The sequence below is a fragment of the Mesoplodon bidens genome (assembly GCF_964165515.1).
Source record: "Mesoplodon bidens genome assembly, chromosome: 3".
Taxonomy (NCBI): Eukaryota; Metazoa; Chordata; class Mammalia; order Artiodactyla; family Ziphiidae; genus Mesoplodon; species Mesoplodon bidens.
Window position 1 is genome coordinate 19,178,174 of NC_138178.1, and position 22,532 is coordinate 19,200,705.

General features: G+C 44.3%; 1 protein-coding gene across 1 annotated transcript in view; it reads left to right on the forward strand.

Annotated features, from left to right (window-relative positions):
- The window catches only part of CCDC3 (coiled-coil domain containing 3), a 99,702-nt gene that overhangs the window by 22,303 nt on the left and 54,867 nt on the right, over positions 1-22,532 (forward strand). The window lies entirely within an intron of this gene.

Below are 22,532 nucleotides of genomic sequence, written 5' to 3' on the forward strand. Positions count from 1 at the left end.
GATGAGTCTTGGTTTCTAACCCTGACTCAGTACCAATTGTGATTTTGTATATCACTTAGCCACTCTGAACTAAGTTTCCTTATCCGTAAGATGGATCAGATTATACCTCCTATGCATCATTCATAGCCCTGTAATAAAAAGCAACTGAGATGATGATTTTAAAAGTACACAGTTGCGGGCTTCCCTGGTGGCGCAGTGGTTGAGAGTCCGCCTGCCGATGCAGGGGACATGGGTTCGTGCCCCCGTCCGGAAGGATCCCACATGCCACGGAGCGGCTGGGCCCGTGAGCCATGGCCTCTGAGCCTGCGCGTCCGGAGCCTGTGCTCCGCAACGGGAGAGGCCACAACAGTGAGAGGTCCGCGTACTGCAAAAAAAAAAAAAAAAAAAAAAGTACACAGTTGCGATTACGTGTGAAACGTTGTCTTGGCTTTCATGCCCCTGTGTGTACCCGTTCTCCATCACCTAGCTCACAAGAGTGAGAATAAAAGATCTTGATGCAGGCAGGCCTTTATTCCATCAACAGAAATCTTTGATACTCCCTACATTCTCAGCATTGTGTGATGTATTATGGAGGATGTGGTAGAGGAAGATGAGCTGGTGTCTGAACTCAAGCATCTACTTAGAGAGATACAGTTAACCCATGTGGAAAGATGGATACTGCTGCAGGGCCTTATGACCCAGTGGGAAGCATTTGGATAAGTGGAGAGAAGATGAAGTCAGACAGGAAAGAGCATGAATGGAAGCCCAGAGATGAGGATGAGGGTAGATGAGGATAGCAGAGCTGCATGCGGGGGATTAGAGGACAAGTGAGGACACACAAGTTAGTGTGTCTACACCGGAAGTTCTTGACTTGTTATCAGGTATATGCAGTTCACACTAAAAGGAGGATTCCTCTGACGTGTCGTACAGGTGATAGTTTGTGGCTGTACTGTGCAGGCTGTCATTTCTTCTTGACTTCTGCCTTCAATTCTGAGCTTTATTGAAACACAGTCATTACTTTTAAGCATTGACTAATACCCCATGTAGTTACTTTAAAAACCCCACAAACTTCTTATTTTGGAATAAATATAGAGTCACTGGCTGTTGCAAAGAAATGGAGAGAAGTCTTTGGTACCCCTCACCCATTCTTCCCGATTGAACATGTTGTATAACTAGTGCAATAGCAAAACCGGGTAATGACACTGGTAAAATGCACAGAGCTGAGTCACCAGTTATACATAATGCACTTGTTTGTGTGTGTGTAGCTTCCTGTTGCTATCAACACAGTCAAGATACAGAACCGTCCCATCACCTCGGGCTCCCTTGTGGTACTCCTTATAGCTACAACTTCTCCATTGTCCATTCCCAAACCCTGGCAACCACTCATCTGTTCTCTATCTCCAGAATTTTGTTATTTCAAGTGTTATATCAGTAGAACCATACAGTTTAAGGAACTTTCTGAGATTATCTTCTTTCTCTCAGCATAACTTCCCTGAGGTTCATCCAAAGTTGTTTTTCTTTTTATTGCTGAGTAATACTCCATGGTATGGTGGACCATCATTTGGTTAACTATTCACTCACTGAAGGACATTGGTTGGTTTTGAGTTATCAGCTATAATGAAAAAAACTGCTCTGAACATTCATGCATAGGTTTTTTTGTTTGTTGGTTTGTTTTTTGCAGCACGCTGGCCTCTCACTGTTGTGGCCTCTCCCATTGCGGAGCACAGGCTCCGGACGCGCAGGCTCAGCGGCCATGGCTCATGGGCCCAGCCGCTCCGCGGCATGTGGGATCTTCCCAGACCGGGCACAAATCCGTGTCCCCTGCATTGGCAGGTGGACTCTCAACCACTGCGCCACCAGGGAAGCCCCATGCATAGGTTTTTGAGTGGACAGAAGTTGTCATTTCTTGGACTTCCCTGGTGGCGCAGTGGTTAAGAATCCGCCTGCCAGTGCAGGGGGCACGAGTTCAAGCCCCGGTCCGGGAAGATCCCACATGCCACAGAGCAACTAAGCCCGTGCACCACAACTACTGAAGCCTGTGCACCTAGAGCCCGTGCTCCAGAACAAGAGAAGCCACCGCAGTGAAAAGTCTGCACACAGTAACAAAGGCTCAGTGCAGCCAAAAATAAATTAAAAAAAAAAAAGGTGACTTCCCTGGTGACACAGTGGTTAAGAATCCGCCTGCCAATGCAGGGGACACAGGTTCGAGCCCTGGTCCAGGAGGATCCCACATGCCGCGGAGCCACTAGGCCCATGCTCCACAACTACTGAGCTTGTGCTCTAGAGCCCGTGAGCTACAACTACTGAGCCCGCGTGCCGCAACTACTGAAGCCCTTGCACCTAGAGCCCGTGCTCCACAGCAAAAGAAGCCACTGCAACGAGAAGCCCAAGCACCGCAAGGAAGAGTAACCCCTGCTTGCCTCAACTAGAGAAAGCCCGTGTGCAGCAACGAAGACCCAGTGCAGCCAAAAATAAATAAATTAAAAAAAAAAAGGGTATGCCACTTAAAAAAAAAAGTTTTCATTTCTCTACAGTAAATGGCCAAGAGTGTCATATGCTGGGTCATCTGATGAGTCCATTTGTCATTTTAAAGGAAACTGGCAAACTGTTTTCCAAAGTGGCTGAATCATTTACATTCCCACCAACAATGTCTGAGTGATCCAGTTTTTTGCATCATTGCTGTTTGCCATTATCACTATTTTTTATTTTATCCATTCTGATAGGAGTTCTCATTGTGTTTAAATTTTTTTTTTTAGATGTAACTCACCCTTTTAAAGTACATAATTCAGTGGTTTTTAGTATATTCTCAGGTTGGTGCAACTATCATCATTATCTGTATTTCCAAAGCATTTTCATCCCTCCAAAAAGAGTGACTGGTACCCATTACCAGTCACTCCCAATTCAGCCCTCTTCCCAGCCCCCGGCAACCACTATCCTCTGTCTCTATGGATTTGCCCATAGAAATGAAATCTTACAATATGTGGCCCTTTGCGACTGGCTTCTTTCACTAAGCATAATGTTTCACGGGTTCATCCATGTTGTAATATGAGTCAGCACTTCATTCCTTTGTATGGCTGAATAATATTCTATCGTATGATTACCACATTTTGTTTATCCATAAGTTGATGGACATTTGGGTTGTTTCCACTTTTGCCTGTTATGAATAATATTTCTAACAACGTTTTTGTACAAGTTTTTGTATGTATGTATATGTGTTTTCTTTTGGGTATTTTCCTAAGAGTTGAATTACTGGGTCATATGGTAATTCTATGTTTAGCCTTTTGAGGAACTGCCAAACTGATTTCCAAAGCAGCTGCGCCATTTTACCTTCTCACCTTCAGTGTATGAGGGTTCCAGTTTCTCTACATCTTTGTCAACACTTGTTATTATCTGCCTTATTGATTCTAGCCATCCTGCTGGAAGTGAAGTGGTCTTTCATTGTGGTTTTGATTTTTCATTTCCCTGACGAGTTATGATTTGAGCATCTTCTCATGTGTTTATTGGCCATTTACATAGCTTCTCTGGAGAAATGTCTATTCAAACTTTTGCCCAGTTTTCAATTGGGTTGTCTTTTTATTGTTGAGTTGTAACAGTTCCTTATATATTTTAGATACTAGACCCTTATTAGGTATATGATTTGCAAATATTTTCTCCCATTTTGTGGTCTGTCTTGTCACTGTGGTTTAAATTTCTATTTCCCTAATAACTGCCAATGTTGGTCATCTTTTCATCTGCAGGTTTACCATCTGTATGGCCTCTTTGGTGAAATGTCTATTCATATCTTTTGCCCATGTTTGTCATTTCCTCTTACTAGAGCTATGGCTGTAGACATTTTCCTTTATAGTATATATGTCTTCAAACTCTTCTTTGCAGCAGCACTAAGATGGATGAGACACAGCTGTTAAGCTGCTCATAGCTATAGATCTTTTAAATTGTGATTAAAAAAACACATAACATGGAATCTACCCTCAACCATTAGGTGTACAGTGCAAATATTAACTATACACATGTTGTAAGCAGATTTCTAAGACTTTTTCATTTTGCAGAAACTGAAACTCTAGACCCATTGAATAGTAACTCCCCATTCCCCACATATCCCTGCTGCTGGCAACTACCATTCTGCTTTTTGCTTCTGTGAGATTGACTACTTTAGATACCTTAAATGAGTGGAATCATGCATTATTTGTCGTTCTGTGACTGCCTTGTTTCACTTAGCATAGTGTCCTCAAGGTTCATCCGTGTTGTAGTATGTGACCATAGCTGTAGATTTTTTAAAAATTTTATTGAAGTATAGCTGATTTACAGTGTTGTGTTAATTTCTCCTGTACAGTAAAGTGATTCAGTTATGCATATATATATATATACATTCTTTTTCTTATTCTTTTCTATTATGGTTGATCCCAGGATATTGAATGTTGTTCCCTGTGCTGTACAGTAGGACCTTGTTGTTTATCCATTCTATGCATAATAGTTGGCATCTGCTAACCCCAAACTCCCAATCCATCTCTCCACCCCACCCCTTGGCAACCACAAGTCTGTTCTCTATGTCTGTGGGTCTGTTTCTGTTTCATAGATAAGTTCATCTGTGTCATACTTTATTTTTTATTTTATTTTTTTATTATTATTTTTTGGCCATGCTGCGTGGCCTGTGGGACCTTAGTTCCCTGGCCAGGGATTGAACCTGGGCCCTCGGCAGTGAGCGTGCGGAGTCCTAACCACTGGATTGCCAGGGAATCCCCCATTTGTGTCATATTTTAGATTCCACATATAAGTGATATCATATGGTATTTGTCTTTCTCTTTCTGACTTACTTCACTTAGTATGATAATCTCTTGGTCCATGCATGTTTAGGTAAATGGCATTATTTCATTCTTTTTTATGGCTGAGTAATATTCCATTGTATATATACACCACATCATCTTTATCCATTCATCTGTTGATGGACATTTAGGTTGTTTCCATGTCTTGACTGTTGTGAATAGAGCTGCCAAGCTGTAGATTTGGATCCATGCTAGGCCAGTGCTCATTTTTAACTCATTAATAACCATGTGATCTCACCATGACTCAGTTTCTCCATCTGCAAAATGGATAAGAGTAGGTCATAGTGGTATGGAACTTGGTAACTAAACTCAGAGCTTTGTGAATAATCCATACTCTCATCCTGTGGACCGCCTCACAGACGGCAGTTATGCATCTTCGCCAAAAAGTCAGAAGTGAGCAGGAGAAGGTTCTCATCCTGGTTTGTTGAAGAGGCTTCACTGAGTGACCTCATTTCTTCATTAATTTTTAATTTCTTTTCTTGCATAATGTCCACCCTTTAATCCCCAAATCATTCCAGAGTACCTCAGCACATATATCCTGAAATTGAAAGGGGAGGATCCAACAAGGGATCTGGTTCTTGTTAGGGGTCTTCTATGCCCCCAAAGAAGAGGACCTTTAAGCCAACCTCCGTCTGGCCCCACAAGGCACCCAGTTCTCTGGGAGTTGCTATGGAAATGTGTTCTGGTACTAGGAGGAAAGGAAATAAAGCATTCCGAGAGTCTTGCAGGCTAGGAAATGGACGTTCTGACGTCTATTCCCAAAGTCTACTGCAGTTGCTTTCTTCATTAAATTCTTGCTCAGTGTTTCATTGTTCCCATGTAGACACGGAGGCTGAATGTGTTGACTGTCCTTGTCCTTTACAAAGCAGCGTGAGAGATTTGGAAGAGAGATCTCTGGCCATCAAGCTGTGGTCTTAAATAAGACAGGATGATCATTTATCCCCTTCTTGTCTTGGAAGCAAAAAATCTGCCACCATCTGAGCTCTCCCTGTGGAGATACTAGCTCATGCAGACCTCTCTTGGGAAGGGAAAACGTATCTTTGCCTTTATCCTTTTTTCTTCCCCACACCCCCTTCTCCCAGTAGGCCCTTTGCTTCTGCATCATCCTATCCCAGGAGTTGACTAGCAGCTTCAGCTCTCACCTTCCTCAGCAGGCACTGTGGTTTTGCACACAGCTGGGGGCATTCCTGGGGATGGATCTCAGTGGTTAGAGCAAACATTGCCTGGGAGTCTTGGGCCAGAGGAGATTCCTCCAGTCTCCTCCATACTGCTCTGGTTCTCACTCACCAGACCCTCAGGGAATGCTGTCAAGCTTCAGTTCCCATGGCTGGTTTTCATCTTTCTTTTAGTTAAATCAGCTGTGACACCTGGCAGAGCCATGCTTCCCCTGGGGGCCTAGGCAAACCCAGATGCTGCCAGCCTGTTCTGGGGATCGGTGTCCCCTGGGTGCACTCAAGGCCAGTCCATTTACTCTGCACAGACACAAGGAGAAGAATGTCAGTGCTAGAAGGGAGCTGAAGAGTCACCTGGTCAATCCCTTAATGCAACATCGCGGAAGAATTTTATAGGAAAACAAAGACCCACCCCACAGCTACAACTCTTATCATGTGGCCAAGTGATGCTGTTTTGATTTTAAATACAGTAACTGTGATTTCACTAAAACTATTAAAATATTAGTAGAAGCTAGCGTAGGGTTCCAGAAGTGTGTAGACTGTGTCGTAGCTTTGTAGTAAAGCAAAATGGTCATAAATACAGGTCAAAGGAATATAATAAACCAATGCATGTGTGCGTAAATACATACATACATAAAAAGTAAAGGAAGGACATTTTTGCACAGTGTCAGGTGGCAACCCTCTAGGTGCTTTCTAAATCATTTCTATTTGTTTGCTTTGAGAAAAGGGCCCTTTTTTTCATTTCCTTATTCTGTGGCCAGAGAGAAGGGTTGGTTTCTCAGTTTTCTGGGAAATGGTCATAGTTGCATCTGGAGACCAGGGTTAGTCTCTATGTGCTGTTTGTCTTTTTGTTTTCATCTCTGGGTTCTCCCTGCAGACCCCCATTGGCCGCCTGCCTGGTGCCCATGGCTCCCACCTTATCTCTTTCTTAGAGTCCCATTCTCCAGACCCCAGAGATCTCTTCTGCCCCACCTGTCCTTTGCCTGCCTGTGTTGTGTAACCCCAAGGCTCTGCTAGACAGTTGAAGCTGATCTCATAGACTAATTCAGGGTAAAGTGGTAAGGGAGGTTAGTGGCATTATTTATTGCCTTCCGTAAACGTTTACATTTTAAAGCTTTAGATCCTTTAATTCTTAAAAAAAATGAGTCAAGGGGAATGGGGAGGGACATGATAGTGGAAGGGGATTAAGAGGTATAAACTGCTAGGTATAAAATAAGATACAAAGATATTAAAAAAACTAAAAACAGAACTACCATATGACCCAGCAATCCCACTACTGGGCATATACCCTGAGAAAACCATAATTCAAAAAGAGACATATACCACAGTGTTCATTGCAGCACTATTTACAATCGCCAGGACATGGAAGCAACCTAAATGTCCATTGACAGATGAATGGATAAAGGAGATGTGGTACCTATATACAATGGAATATTACTCAGCCATAAAAAGAAACGAAATTGAGTTATTTGTGGTGAGGTGGATGGACTTAGAGTATGTCATACAGAGTGAAATAAGTCAGAAAAGGAAAAACAAATACTGTAGGCTAATGCATATATATGGAATCTTAAAAAAAATGGTACTGATGAACCTAGTGGCAGGACAGGAATAAAGACACAGACATAGAGAATGGAACTGAGGACACGGGGTGGGGGGAAAGGGTAAGCTGGGACAAAGTGAGAGTAGCATTGACATATATACACCACCAAATGTAAAATACATAGCTAGTGGGAAGAAGCAGCATAGCACAGGGAGATCAGCTTGGTGCTTTGCGGCAACCTAGAGGGGTGGGATAGGGAGGGTGGGAGGGAGACACAAGAAGAAGGGGATATGGGGATTATGTGTGCATATGGCTGATTCACTTTATTGTACAACAGAAACTAATAGGGTATTGTGAAGCAAGTATACTCCAATAAAGACGTATAAAATAAAAAGATACAAGGATGTAATGTTCCGCACAGGGAATATAGCCAATATTTTATAATAACTTTAAATGGAGTATATAGCCAATATTTTATAATAACTTTAAATGGAGTATACTCTGTAAAAATATTGAATCACTATGTTGTAAACCTGCAACTAATATGATGTTATAAATCAACTATACTTCAGTTGAAAAAAAAGTGAGTGGAACAGGGCACTCAAGCAAGAGTGGGAAAATAGCTTTTCTTTTCTAGACGATACATTGGGTCACTCAAATCACACAGTTGATACCATCCAGACACCAACCATGAACAAGCCTGGGCCTGAGTTCATTCCTCTGTCCAGTTGTTCCTAAGGAAGATGAAACCTGCTTTATTCCAGACGTGTCTTTTTTATTATTATTATTAATTTATTTATTTAGTTTATTTTTTGGCTGCGTTGGGTCTGTGTTACTGTGTGCGGGCTTTCTCTAGTTGTGGTGAGCAGGGGCTACTCTTCTTTGTGGTGCGCAGGCTTCTCATTGCGGTGGCTTCTCTTGCTGCACAGCACAGGCTCTAGGCATGCGGGCTTCAGTTGTTGTGGCACGAGGGCTCAGTATTTGTGGCTCGTGGGCTTTAGAGCGCAAGCTCAGTAGTTGTGGCGCACGGGCTTAGTTGCTCCGCAGCATGTGGGATCTTCCCAGACCAGGGCTCGAACCCATGTCCCCTGCATTGGCAGGCAGATTCTTAACCACTGCACCACCAGGGAAGTCCCCAGACGTGTCTTTTGTAAGTTTTTATCTGTCTGTAATAAGGTCATAAGCTACTAATGAGAAGGAATCCTCTCTTTCAAATCCAATTCTTTTCATGAACAATAGGAACTTAATATGTATCTGTTAGTGATGAAATATTAATAAGTCTGAAGGAGTCAGCAGTAAGTCTTTCCTAGGGTTAGAAAACCGCTTACAAGGCCTTATTGGAAAGGCCCTATGAGAGCTTGGATTTTGTTACGAGAAACACTAATTAATTGAAACCCTCAAGTGAAGGGCATTTCTTCTCCCTTTAGTCAATTCATGTTGCAAACATGTTGCTCTCATGGCTGGAATTGAATGCTTTCTGGAGAGACCTATCCAAGGAAATTAGCTTGAGATGCTGTCATTGTCAGCATTGCAATCAGCTTACTAACTCTGCAGGGGTGGCAGGTTTGCTCTTTTCCCTTGAAAGGCTTCATCAACACTGGTATCTACAGGCATTTAGGGGCACCAAGGAAATATGTCAAAGGCACTGCTTACTCTCCTCTGGACACTAAAAAGTGGAGGATACCATTTTGAGTGTTGACCCGGGAGACCTGGGGGCTGAATCCTGGTACTGCTCCAAACTCATTCTGTGACTGTGGGTAAGACGTTCAACCTCTCTGAGTCTCTGCTGCTTTATCTGTAAAACTGGGATAATGATCTCTTTGCACAGGGCTATTTTAAGATTTAAACGAGCTATGTATGCAAAGACTGTGGCACAGATTAAGAAGTGGCTAGCTGCTGAATGGAGCTCTGTAATTTGGCAAATCCCCAAATGGTTTGCATTTTGGCCCACTGAACTTCTATCTCAGGATGGTGTATGAAGGCAGAGCTTGCAGACTGAGAAATCTGGGCTTCCAAATGGACGTCTCTTTAAATCTTGGACCCTAGAGCGTGGCCATGGAGGCTCAGATGCCTGGCATACTGCATAATGTCTCATTTTGGTTGCTGCCATGGAGAAGGCTCTGAGCAGAGAGAGGGCTCAGGGTGGGTAGGCTGGCTGGCTGCCCAGGGCTCTTGTTGCCACAGACTGAATGTTTATGTGCCCTTCCCCCCATTCATATCTTGAAACCCTAACCCCCAATGCGATGGGACTGAGAGGTGGTTAGGTCATGAGGGTGGAGCCTTATGAATGGGATTAGTGCCCTTATAGAAGAGACCTCATTGAGCTCCCTGTCCCTCCATGTGAGGGCATAGCGAGAAGATGGCTGCTTATGGACCAGGAAGCTGCACTCACCTGACACCGAATCTGCCAATGTCTTGATGGACTTCTTAGCCTCTAGAACTGTGAGAAGTAAATTTCTGTTATGTGCAAGTCACCCAGTCTATAGTACTTTGTTTTAGCAGCTGGACTGGACTAAATACCCATCTATATTATGATCTGGTGGTGGTCTTATCAAAGTTTTTGTAAAATACTTTATTTTTTAGAGTAGTCTCAGGTTCACAGCAAAGTTGAGGGGATGATAGAAAGATTTCCCATACACCCGCTGCCTCAACACATGCATGGCCTTCCCCATTATGAACATCCTTCTCCAGATGGTACATTTGTTGCAATTGACGAACCTACATTGATACATCATAATCACCCAGAGTCCATGGTTTACCTTCAGGTTCACTCTTGGTGTTGTACATACTATGTGTTTGTACAGATGCATAATGACATGTGTGCACCATTAGAGTGTCATATAGGGTAGTTTCACTGCCCTGAGATTCCCTTGTGCTCTGCCAATTCATCCCTCCCTCCCCGCTAGTCTTACTGGATTTTCAGCGAGAATTACATTATTTTGCATATGGGACAGGGCATGTGTAGAGGTGCATGCATCTGTTTTTATCTACTTGCATCATAAGACCGTAAGTTAGAAGCAGGTTAGGATCAGATGTAGAAAGATAAATTCTATAACATACATTTCTTTGTGGTTGTGGATTCTTGTCTTGACAATTCAACCTTATGTGGTGGAATTCACTTAGAATTCTTGGCTACCCCTGCTCCCCATCCCTGCCACTCCTCATGCTACGCTTCTCCATTATACCTGCTACTCTGAGGGTAGGGACCATGTCTTCATCATCCTTGTAGCTTAACACACAGAAATTGCTCAGCGAATGGGAGAATGAATGCTCAAGTACCAGCTCCAGAAACACCACTTCCTTTCATTTATGCAGGTCCATGAGCTTATGCTGACCGCCCGTCCCTCACTTATGCTGCTGCTACTGCTCATCTTTCTACTCATCCATCTGAGGGAAATTGGGCAGAGACCTTGGTCTCCAGAGACATGCTTCTCACCAAGCCCGGGCTTGTGGCTGGTTGAGGTGGCCTTGCTCCACTGTCTGGACCCCATCTGGGGAGACCTGGGGGCTGAGATGCAAATAACAGCCATCTTACCCCTGCAGGGATTCTCACCTCCTGTCTTTAATAAGTCAGTAGGATGCAATGTGGAAGGGTGCATCTTGGGGCCCAGGGTCCTATGACTGTGCTGTGTCCTGAATTTCTAGCCTGACTCAATTCATTGAAACCTGGGGAAATGAAGGTTAGCACCTGCAAACTGGGGTTGGGATAACTCTACCACCCTTGGTAACAAGGTTAAAGGATGATAAGAGTGAAATGCTTTGAGGCTGTCTGTAAGAGTTGCTGGTTACATGCACAGTGTGTCCATTTCTTGTCACCTGCCAGGGGCACCCCTTGTGTGACTGAGGGCGCTGGCAACAGAAGGACTGTTAGCAGGACTTGTCCCCCAATACTCAGCAGGTGGGCAGCTGCTTGTTGAGAGCCCTTGGCTGCAGGCCTGGCCTTGTGCACAAAGAGAGACTTGAGTGCTGTAGACCGTGGGAGGGGTTGTTGAGTATTGATTTGCCCATGTTTCTTCTAGTTGGAGAAACAACTAGGGGTGAATTGGCTCGGTGGATTTTTTTACTTGCAGCCTTTCTCGTGAAAGGCTGATGAAACTCAAGTTCTTCTCTTACAAGGCTGACCTGTGTGCAGTAGGTGGGGTTGGAATTGAGTAGAACATGGGAAGGTTCCTGTCTGTTCAGAACTTGGGCTGGGGGCTAGGCCCTAAAGGAGCCCTGGTTTGTTCCCATTGGAGGGCGTGGGAGGCCGGGAGAGAGAGAGGGAGGGGGAGGGAGAGACAAACAGAAAGAGAGAGTGAGAGTGTGTGTGTGTGTGGGTGGGTGGGTGGGTGTGGGTAGGTGTGGGTGTGGTGGAGGACATTTACAAGGGAGAGATGCCTCTGCTCCCTGCTGGGTCAGGGCTTGGGAAGAGGGTGTGGATGGCAGGATCGAAGCCCATGGTGTTAAAACAATTTAAACCTAATAATGAAGGCCAGAGAAGCCCACGTTGATGACTTGAGTTCAGTCAGTCAGGCATGGACTTGACTCCTGGCCTCACCGGACATTTGACCTTTGGGAATCCCTTCGTTGTGGAGGTGGTGGCAGGAGGGTGGTCTCAGATTCTTCATTTGTCATGGCACAATGTACAGGGTAGGCATTACTTACCTTGAAGAGGTTAAGATTTCAGGAGATAATGTATATAAAACCCTAGCTACTACACATCTCTGACACACAGTAGGTGTTCAAAAAATGGTAACTGTTAAACTGGGAGAACACATTGGAGCTCTCCGAGGAGATCCCGATCTGGCCATCCACCTTCATCCCTGGATGCGATTCAAATAAGACCCATTGAAGAATTCAAGATGTTGAAAGGACGAAGCTTCACAGAGCCCCGCCCCCCCGCAGTTAGGCAGTGACCTAGGGGCGATGGAAGACCCCCGTGGAGCCGGCAGCAAGGACCCAGCTGCTCAGAAAGGCGGGTGCCTCTGCTGGTGGGTCAGCGTCAAGGGCTCCGAGAGCTGCGTCTGTTTCTCTTCCCTACACTCTCACAAAAGTTCTCGACAACAGGACACCACACTCCCGTTTCGCCATGTGGAACGGCATTTCCCAGCTCTGCTGCCCTTTTCTGCTTGGCTATTCGTGTCTTAAAGGCCTTGGGAGGGCTTCCCTGGTGGCGCAGTGGTTGGGGGTCCGCCTGCCGATGCAGGGGACACGGGTTTGTGCCCCGGTCCGGGAGGATCCCACATGCCGTGGAGTGGCTGGGCCCGTGAGCCATGGCCGCTGAGCCTGCTAGTCCGGAGCCTGTGCTCTGCAGGGGGAGAGGCCACAACAGTGAGAGGCCCGCGTACTGCCAAAAAAAAAAAAAAAAAAAGAAAAAGGCCTTGGGGACATTTTTCAAACACCTGGCATGAAAGTGAACAGTATGAGCTGTGGGATCAGTTTCCTCATGAAAAAAAAATAGGATAATAATAGACTTTACTTCATAGGGTTGTTAGGAGTTAAATGTATTAACTCATGTTAATATACTTAATACACTTAGAGTAAAACCCCGATAAATATCGGTTCTGTTGTTCTCACTGTGATTATTCTGTATTCCATCTTCTCCTCCTACACCTCCATCCTCTCTTTCCATCTCCTGCCTTTGATTTGGGTTCCAAGAAGTTTCCAGGAAGGGCAGGGGATTGTCGGGACTGTCTTGAGAAGCTGGGTTCATCCTACCTGCCTCCTCCCACCCACTTCCATTCGGATGGGTTGAGTCAGCCCTGTTTTCTTCCCTTGTGCCTGGCAGAAATCAGGTCTTGCTCTGCAGAAGGTTGGTTCCTACCATTGCAGGAGCTGGTGAGAGAGTGTCCTCATCCGACCTTGAAGGATGGGCCTCCGGACAGAGAGGAAGTGAGCAGACCATGGGGCTTCTCTGGGCTGCAGGGAGGACTCTCATAAAACACCCTCCTGTTTCCTTTTCTGGGATTAAGGATGCAGATGACATCACTGGGAAACACCAGGCCTCTTCTTGATCCACTCACCCACCTCTCCTTTCTCCTACAAAGGTGGGGGTGTCCTGTTGGCCTGGGGGTCCAGCCCACCTTGGGTCTCCTGACTGAGCTTGGCTCCCAGCTCCACTGTGACTCATAGTCAGAGCTCACTCAGCCTTCAGCCCCGTGCCCTCTGCTTCCCAGTACCTCGTGTTCTGTCTGGGCCGTAATTCCCTTTCCATCCCACCCCTCCCTCCCCTTCTGCAGGGTATTCTGAGGCCGAGTTTAGGTGGATAAAAGAGCCATATGCATGATTTCCAAATTCTATATAATTGCTCTCATTTCAATATATCAGTCTACCATCAGGCAGTTCCATCCCCTCTGCTGATAAAGATAACAGCTATAAAAACACACTTTGAGAGGAAAACAGGAGGAGAGGCATGTGGCCAGTCCCTGCCAGCAGGATCATCATTTTGGTGGCAGTGGAGACCTCTGGCCTGCACCAAACTTCCCTGTTCCTGTGCTCTGTTGATGACGTATGGAACACATTGGCTGGCTTGGCCAGGTCCTGAAAGCAGCCTGTCTCATAAATGGAAAGTCCAGACAGGAAGTTTGAAAACCTGGCCATGGTTTCTGCATGGGATGAGGCTTTTCTCACTGTACCCAGCAGGTATTTCCTATCCAATGTGTTTCATTATGGAGGCCTAGGTATCTCAGATTTGGGATGCTCTGTCCATCGCCCCTTAAATCTCCTACCATTAAAAGGGCTATATTGTCTATGTCTTTGACCTTTCCAAAGATCATCTTGGATCCTTCTCTAGTGCTGCCTAGTTTGGGGATGCTTTTATTTTTCATTTCGTTTTCACAACCACAGATGTCATTACAGATGACAACGTGGTTGGGCGGGTGGTAAGTGACCAACTCAAAGTCACAGAGGTTGTTAGCAGGTAGGAAAATAATTCAGGTCCCCAAATGTCTGGTGTAGTGACTTTTGTTTAAAACTACATCGTGCTCCTGGGAGAAAAGCTGGGGTTATATGCAAGAGGCCTTGGGGGTGTGGGACTTGGGTTGGGTTTACCTGGAAGCCCTAAGTGCAGTGGAAATTGGGTAACGTGCATGAGCGCGAGGGAAGCTTACCCCTTCTCACTGACTCGGAGACAGCAATGGCCTTCTGGTGGCGCTGGGAACCCAGCAAATAATCTCAGCCTCTGACCTCTTGGAGGAGACTTCCATGTTGGAAGAGCATGGTTGTCTCCCCCAACCCTTCCCAGAGGTGGACAGTGCTGGTCCACACAGGCGAGAACCGGCGGCATCCCCCAAGGACTCAGGCGTGAGGCCAGGTTGCCTCCCTGCCTTCTTCCATCGCTCAGGCCTCCTGCCTTGGTTGGACTCTCTCCAGGGCCTCCTCCTTCTTCCCTTTAGCCTGGAGACTTACCCCGTAGGGTGGGCAGCTGTAGTGGCCCTGTATCATAGAGGGACTTGCACTGTGCTAGGATGTTCTGTTTCTTTCTTTTTTATTTTATTTTATTTTTTATACAGCAGGTTCTTATTAGTTATCCATTTTATAAATATTAGTATATATATATCAATCCCAATCTCCGAATTCATCACACCCCCACCCCCGCCACTTTCCCCCTTGGTGTCCATATGTTTGTTCTCTACATCTGTGTCTCAATTTCTGCCCTGCAAACTGGTTCATCTGTACCATTTTTCTAGGTTCCACATATATGCATTAATATGAGATATTTGTCTTTCACTTTCTGACTTCCTTCACTCTGTGTGACAGTCGCTAGGTACATCCATGTCTCTATAAATGACCAAATTTCGTTCCTTAATATGGCTGAGTAATATTCCATTGTATATATGTACCACAACTTCTTTATCCATTCGTCTGTTGATGGGCATTTAAGTTGCTTCCATGACCTGGCTATTGTAAATAGTGCTGCAATGAATATTGGGGTGCATGTGTCTTTTTGAATTGTGGTTTTCTCTGGGTATATGCCCAGTAGTGGGATTGCTGGGTCATATGGTAATTCTATTTTTAGTTTTTAAAGGAACCTCCATACTGTTCTCCATAGTGGCTGTATCAATTTACATTCCCACCAACAGTGCAAGAGGGTTCCCTTTTCTCCACACCCTCTCCAGCATTTGTTGTTTGTAGATTTTCTGATGATGCCCATTCTAACTGGTGTGAGGTGATACCTCATTGTAGTTTTGATTTGCATTTCTCTAATAATTAGTGATCTTGAGCAACTTTCCATGTGCTTCTTGGCCATCTGTATGTCTTATTTGGAGAAATGTCAATTTAGGTCTTCTGCCCATTTTTGGATTGGTTGTTTGTTTTTTTAATATTGAGCTGCATGAGCTGTTTATATATTTTGGAGATTAATCCCTTGTCCATTGATTTGTTTGCAAATATTTTCTCCCATTCTGAGGGCATCTTTTCGTCTTGTTTGTAGTTTCCTTTGCTTTGCAAAAGCTTTTAAGTTTAATTAGGTCCCATTTGTTTATTTTTGTTTTTATTTCCATTACTCTAGGAGGTGGATCAAAAAATATCTTGCTGTGGTTTATGTAAAAGAGTGTTCTTCCTACGTTTTCCTCTTAAGAGATTTATAGTGTCTGGTCTTACATTTAGGTCTCTAATCCATTTTGAGTTTATTTTTGTGTATGGTGTTGGGGAGTGTTCTAATTTCATTCTTTTACATGTAACTGTCCAGTTTTCCCAGCACCACTTATTGAAGAGACTGTCTTTTCTCCATTGTATATCCTTGCCTCCTTTGTCATAGATTAGTTGACCATAGGTGTGTGGGTTTACCTCTGGGCTTTCTATCTTGTTCCATTGATCTGTGTTTCTGTTTTTGTGCCAGTACCATATTGTCTTGATTACTGTAGCTTTGTAGTATAGCCTGAAGTCAGGGAGTCTGATTTCCACCAGCTCCGTTTTTTTCCCTCAAGACTGCTTTGGCTCTTTGGGGTATTTTGTGTCTCCATACAAATTTTAAGATTTTTTATTCTAGTTCTGTAAAAAATGCCATTGGTAATTTGATAGGGATTGCATTAAATCTGTAGATTGCTTTGGGTAGTATACTCATTTTCACAATATTCATTCTTCCAATCCAAGAACATGGTATATCTCTCCATCTGTTGGTATCATCTTTAATTTCTTTCATCAGTGTCTTATACTTTTCTGCATACAGATCTTTTGTCTCCCTAGGTAGGTTTATTCCTAGGTATTTTATTCTTTTTGTTGCAGTGGTAAATGGGAGGGCTTCCTTAATTTCTCTTTCAGATTTTTCATCATCAGTGTATAGGAATGCACGAGATTTCTGTGCATTAATTTTGTATCCTGCAACTTTACCAAATTCATTGATTAGCTCTAGTGGTTTTCTGGTGGCATCTTTAGGATTCTCTATGTATAGTATCATGTCATCTGCAAACAGTGACAGTTTTACTTCTTCTTTTCCAATTTGTATTCCTTTTATTTCTTTTTCTTCTCTGATTGCCATAGCTAGGACTTCCAAAACTATGTTGAATAATAGTGGTGAGAGTGGACATCCTTGTCTTGTTCCTGACATTAGAGGAAATGCTTTCAGTTTTTCACCATTGAGAATGATGTTTGCTGTGGGTTTGTCATATATGGCCTTTATTATGTTGAGGTAGTTTCCCTCTATGCCCACTTTCTGGAGAGTTTTTATCATAAATGGGTGTTGAATTTTGTCAAAAGCTTCTTCTGCATCTATTGAGATGATCATATGGTTTTTAATCTTCAATTTGTAATATAGTATATCACATTGATTTGCATATATTGAAGAACCCTTGCATCCCTGGGATAAATCCCACTTGATCATGGTGTATGATCCTTTTAATGTGTTGTTGGATTCTGTTTGCTAGTATTTTGTTGAGGATTTTTGCATCTATATTCAGCAGTGATATTGGTCTGTAATTTTCTTTTTTTGTAGTATCTTTGTCTGGTTTTGGTATCAGGGTGATGTTGGCCTCATGGAATGAGTTTGGGAGTGTTCCTCCCTCTGCTATATTTTGGAAGAGTTTGAAAAGGATGGTGTTAGCTCTTCTCTAAATGTTTGATAGAATTCACGTGTGAAGTCATCTGGTCCTGGACTTTTGTTTTTTGGAAGATTTTTTATCACAGTTTCAATTTCATTACTTGTGATTGCTCTGTTCATATATTCTATTTCTCCCTGGTTCAGTCTTGGAAGGTTATACCTTTCTAAGAATTTGTCCATTTCTTCCACGTTGTCCATGTTATTGGCATAGAGTTGCTGGTAGTAGTCTCTTAGGATGGTTTGTATTTCTGTGGTGTCTATTGTAACTTCTTTTTCATTTCTAATTTTATTGATTTGAATCCTCTCCCTCTTTTTCTTGATGAGTCTGGCTAATGGTTTATCAATTTTGTTTATCTTCTCAAAGAACCAGCTTTTAGTTTTATTAATATTTGCTATTGTTTTCTTTGTTTCTGTTTTCATTTATTTCTGCTCTGATCTTTATGATTTCTTTCCTTCTGCTAACTTTGGGTTTTGTTCTTCTTTCTCTACTTCCTTTAGGTGTAAGATTAGATTGTTTATTTGAGATTTTTCTTGTTTCTTGAGGTAGGCTTGTATAGCTATAAACGTCCCTCTTAGAACTGCTTTTGCTGCATCCCATAGGTTTTGGATCATTGTGTTTTCATTGTAATCTGTGTCTAGGTATTTTTTGATTTCCTCTTTGATTTCTTCAGTGATCTCTTGGTTACTTAGTAATGTATTGTTTAGCCTCCATGTGTGTGTTTTTTTACGTTTTTTCCCCCTGTAATTGATTTCTAATCTCATAGCGTTGTGGTCAGAAAAGATGCTTGATATGATTTCAATTTTCTTAAATTTACTGAGGCTAGTTTTTTTTTTTTTTTTTTTTTTTTTTTCTTTTTGCGGTATGCGGGCCCCTCACTGTTGTGGCCTCTCCCGTTGCGGAGCACAGGCTCCGGACGCGCAGGCCCAGCGGCCATGGCTCACGGGCCCAGCCGCTCCGCGGCATATGGGATCCTCCCAGACCGGGGCACGAACCCGTATCCCCTGCATCGGCAGGCGGACTCTCAACCACTGCGCCACCAGGGAGGCCCTGAGGCTAGTTTTGTGATCCAAGATGTGATCTATCCTGGAGAATGTTCTGTGCGCACTTGAGAAGAAAGTGTAATCTTCTGTTTTTGGATGGAATGTCCTATAAATATCAATTAAATCTCTCTGGTGTCTTGTGTCATTTAAAGCTTGTGTTTCCTCATTAATTTTCTGCCTGGATGATCTGTCCATTGGTGTAAGTGAGGTGTTAAAGTCCCCTACTATTATTGTGTTATTGTCGATTTCCTCTTTTATAGCTGTTAGAAGTTGCCTTATGTATTAAGGTGTTCCTATGTTGGGTGCATATGTATTTATAATTGTTATATTTTCTTCTTTGATTGATCCCTTGATCATTATGTAGTGTCCTTCCTTGTCTCTTGTAACATTCTTTATTTTAAAGTCTATTTTATCTGATAAGAGAATTGCTACTGCAGCTTTCTTTTGCTTTCCATTTGTATGGAGTCTCTTTTTCCATCCCCTCACTTTCAGTCTGTATGTGTCCCTAGGTCTGAAGTGGGGCTCTTGTAGACAGCATATATATGGGTCTTGTTTTCGTATCCATTCAGTGAGCCTGTGTCTTTTGTTTTGTTCCACAGGCTGCAGGATTGTAGTTCTTCTTGCTTCTGCTGTCTGCCCTCTGGTGGATGAGGCTATCTGAGAGGCTTGTGCAAGTTTCCTGATGGGAGGGACTGGTGGTGGGTAGAGCTGGCTGTTCCTCTGGTGGGCAGAGCTCAGTAAAACTTTAATCCGCTTGACTGCTGATGGGTGGGGCTGGGTTCCCTCCCTGTTGGTTGTTTGGCCTGAGCCTACCCAACACTGGAGCCTACCCGGGCACTTTGGTGGGGCTAATAGCAGACTCTGTGAGGGCTCACGCCAAGGAGTACTTCCCAAACTTCTGCTGCCAGTGTCCTTGTCCTCACAGTGAGCCACAGCCACCGCCCACCTCTGCAGGAGACCCTCCAACACAAGCAGGTAGGTCTGGTTCAGTCTCCCCTGGGGTCACTGCTCCTTCCTCTGGTTCCCGATGCACACACTACCTTGTGTGTGCCCTCCAAGAGTGGAGTCTCTGTTTCCCCCAGTCCTGACGAAGTCCTGCTATCAAATCCCACTAGCCTTCAAAGTCTGATTCTCTAGGAATTCCTCCTCCAGTTGCTGGACCCCCAGGTTGGGAAGCCTGACGTGGGGCTTAGAACCTTCACTCCAGTGGGTGGACTTCTGTGGTATAAGTGTTCTCCAGTTTGTGAGTCACCCACCTAGCAGTTTATGGGATTTGATTTTATTGTGATTGAGCCCCTCCTACTGTCTCATTGTGGCTTCTCCTTTGTCTTTGGATGTGGGGTATCTTTTTTGGTGAGATCCAGTGTCTTCCTGTCATGACTGTTTAGCAGTTAGTTGTGTTTCTGGTGCTCTCACAAGATGGAGTGTGAATGTTCTGTTTTTTGCAGCCCTAAGGGCGGTCTCATCTGGTCTCCTTCCCTTGAAGACTCCATAAATGGTAGCTCCTGTCATTGTTCTTCTGAACTTCTTTATTCCTCATGACAATTCCAAAAACCAGGTGGTGGTATCCCCACCTCACAGTGCAGGGACCAGGCTTAGAGGAGAAGGCTGCCTAGTCACAGTTGGTGAGTTGGTGGGATTCAAACCCAGGCCTGTCCGCACCCAAAGTTGGGATTCTTTCTACTCTACCACCCTACTTCCCTCTGCTATGCTGTTTACCCCAAACCAAGCTGTCTTCTGGAATTCCTCATTTTTATTTCGTAAAAAATTAAAAAATTTTAATTTTATTGGTGTATAGTTAATTTATGATGTTGTGTTAGTTTCAGGTGTAGAGCAAAGTGATGCAGTTATATATATACACATATTCATTCATTTTTAGATTCTTTTCCCATATAGGTTATTACAGAATATTGAGTAGAGTTGCCTGTGCTGTATAGTAGGTCCTTGTTGGTTACCTGTCTTATATATAGTAGTGTGTGTTTGTTCATCCCAAGCTCCTGATTTATCTCTCCTCTCCACATTTCCCCTTTGGTGACCATAAGTTTGTTTTCAATATCTGTAAATCTGTTTCTCTTTTGTAAATAAGTTCATTTGTTTAATTTTTAAAAAAATTAGATTCCACATATGAGTGATATCATATGATATTTGTCTTTCTCTGTCTGACCTTACTTCACTTAGTATGATAATGTCTAGGTCCATCCATGTTGCTGCAAGTGGCATTATTTCATTCTTTTTAATGACTGAGTAATATCCCATTGTATATATGTACCACATCTTCTTTATCCATTCCTCCATCAGTGGACTCTTAGGTTGCTTCCATGTCTTGGCTATTGTGAATAGTGCTGCAGTGAACTTTGGGGTGCATGTATCCTTTTGGATTATGGTTTTCTCCAGATATATGCCCAGGAGTGGGATTGCTGGATCATATGGTAGTTCTATTTTTAGTTTTTTAAGGAACCTCCATACTGGAATTCCTCATTTTTAGAGGCATCTGGAATGTGATCTAGAGTCTCCAGGTGGCTATGGAACACGCTTGTCCCCCAGCCCTGGTGGATGGGGACTTGGCAGGAACTAGGAACATATCAGGACTCCAGCTTAGAATGGGATGTGGCTTAGGGTAGGAGGTCTGGTCCAGCAGGAAACCCAGGATGCCAGACTGGAAACATGGCAGAAACCAACTGTATGGCCTGGACCTGTGGCTGAGATAAGGGGATGCTTGCCTCTGGCCGGCTTTAGAAATTGGGGGTGAGGTGCCAATGAGGTCCAAGGATGCTGCGCATTTTTGGAGGTGAAGCCTGCTTGACTGCGAGTATCATGACAAAAATAGAACAACAAAAGCAAAACCACAAGCAAAGTTGGGGAGAGAGGTTGCATTGGAAGCCTTGCTTGGGTAGGGGGTGGTCTGGGTTGTGGATGGCAGGAAGTCATGGTTTGACAGTGAGGGTTATTATCCTGTAGGCAGTGGGATGAGAGGCAGAGAGAAGTTGACGTGCCTGGCCTGGGAGGTGATGGTTGCAGCCACGAGGCAGCATGAGGCCACCTCAGAGGAGACAGGAGAGAACTGAGGTTGAGAACCGCGCCTTGGGGCTTGGCTGCAGTTGAGGGAGGAGGACAGAGGGACAAGACTCAGCCCGGCCGACAGACAACCAGCCATGAGGAATGTGGGTGGGAGAGCAGGAGATTGCCGTGTGGCGGGACCCTCTCGCAGAGACAACCAGGGGGGCAGCGGTGCCCAGAGCTGAAGTTCAAGGGGCGGAAAGATGCTGGGTTTGGCAAGAAAGAGGTCCTTTAGGACTGCAGCGTGCACATTCCTGCTCGTCCACGTTGCCGCCTACCATGGTCGACGTTGGGAAGTTGTGCTCTGAGTGGGAGACCTGAGGTCCTCAGAGAGTCACTTGTGTTCGCTGTGCAGGACCAGTTAAGGCAAGAGAACGTCCCTGGTCATGGGAGGAAGGGTAACAGCCACTGGTGTTTTCCACTCAGGCCTTGGTTCGGCTGACCACCGAGGCTCCTCTCCTGCCAGCTTCAGTGAGGCAGTTTTGCCGCACCGTGTAAATGTAGTCTATGAGTCCCCCCCGGGACAGGGAGGGAGGGAGGCAGGCTTCCAAGGGCAGTTGACGGCTCGGGGTCTGATTCCACTTCCTGACAGTCAAGGACTTTTCTTCCCTTCAGAATACTACAACTTTGCAGATGTATGTATTAGAGTGATGACCTGCCTTGACACTGCACCTGTAAGTAGACAGGCTCCCACTTTAGGGTGTAGACCCTGAGAAGTGGACGGTGTGATGACACGCCTGCCTTTGCAAAGTGCTTTCTATTTGCTTAGTTTATTAGTTTGTGGAGTGGCTTTTAAAGAACTTTTTAAGAGTCTCTAATTTGGGGAGAGACACGCTCTTTGTCAGAATGAAATATAGGTCACTGAAATCACAGAAGAATTCATCTAATTATCTTCTGTGCCTGGTCGA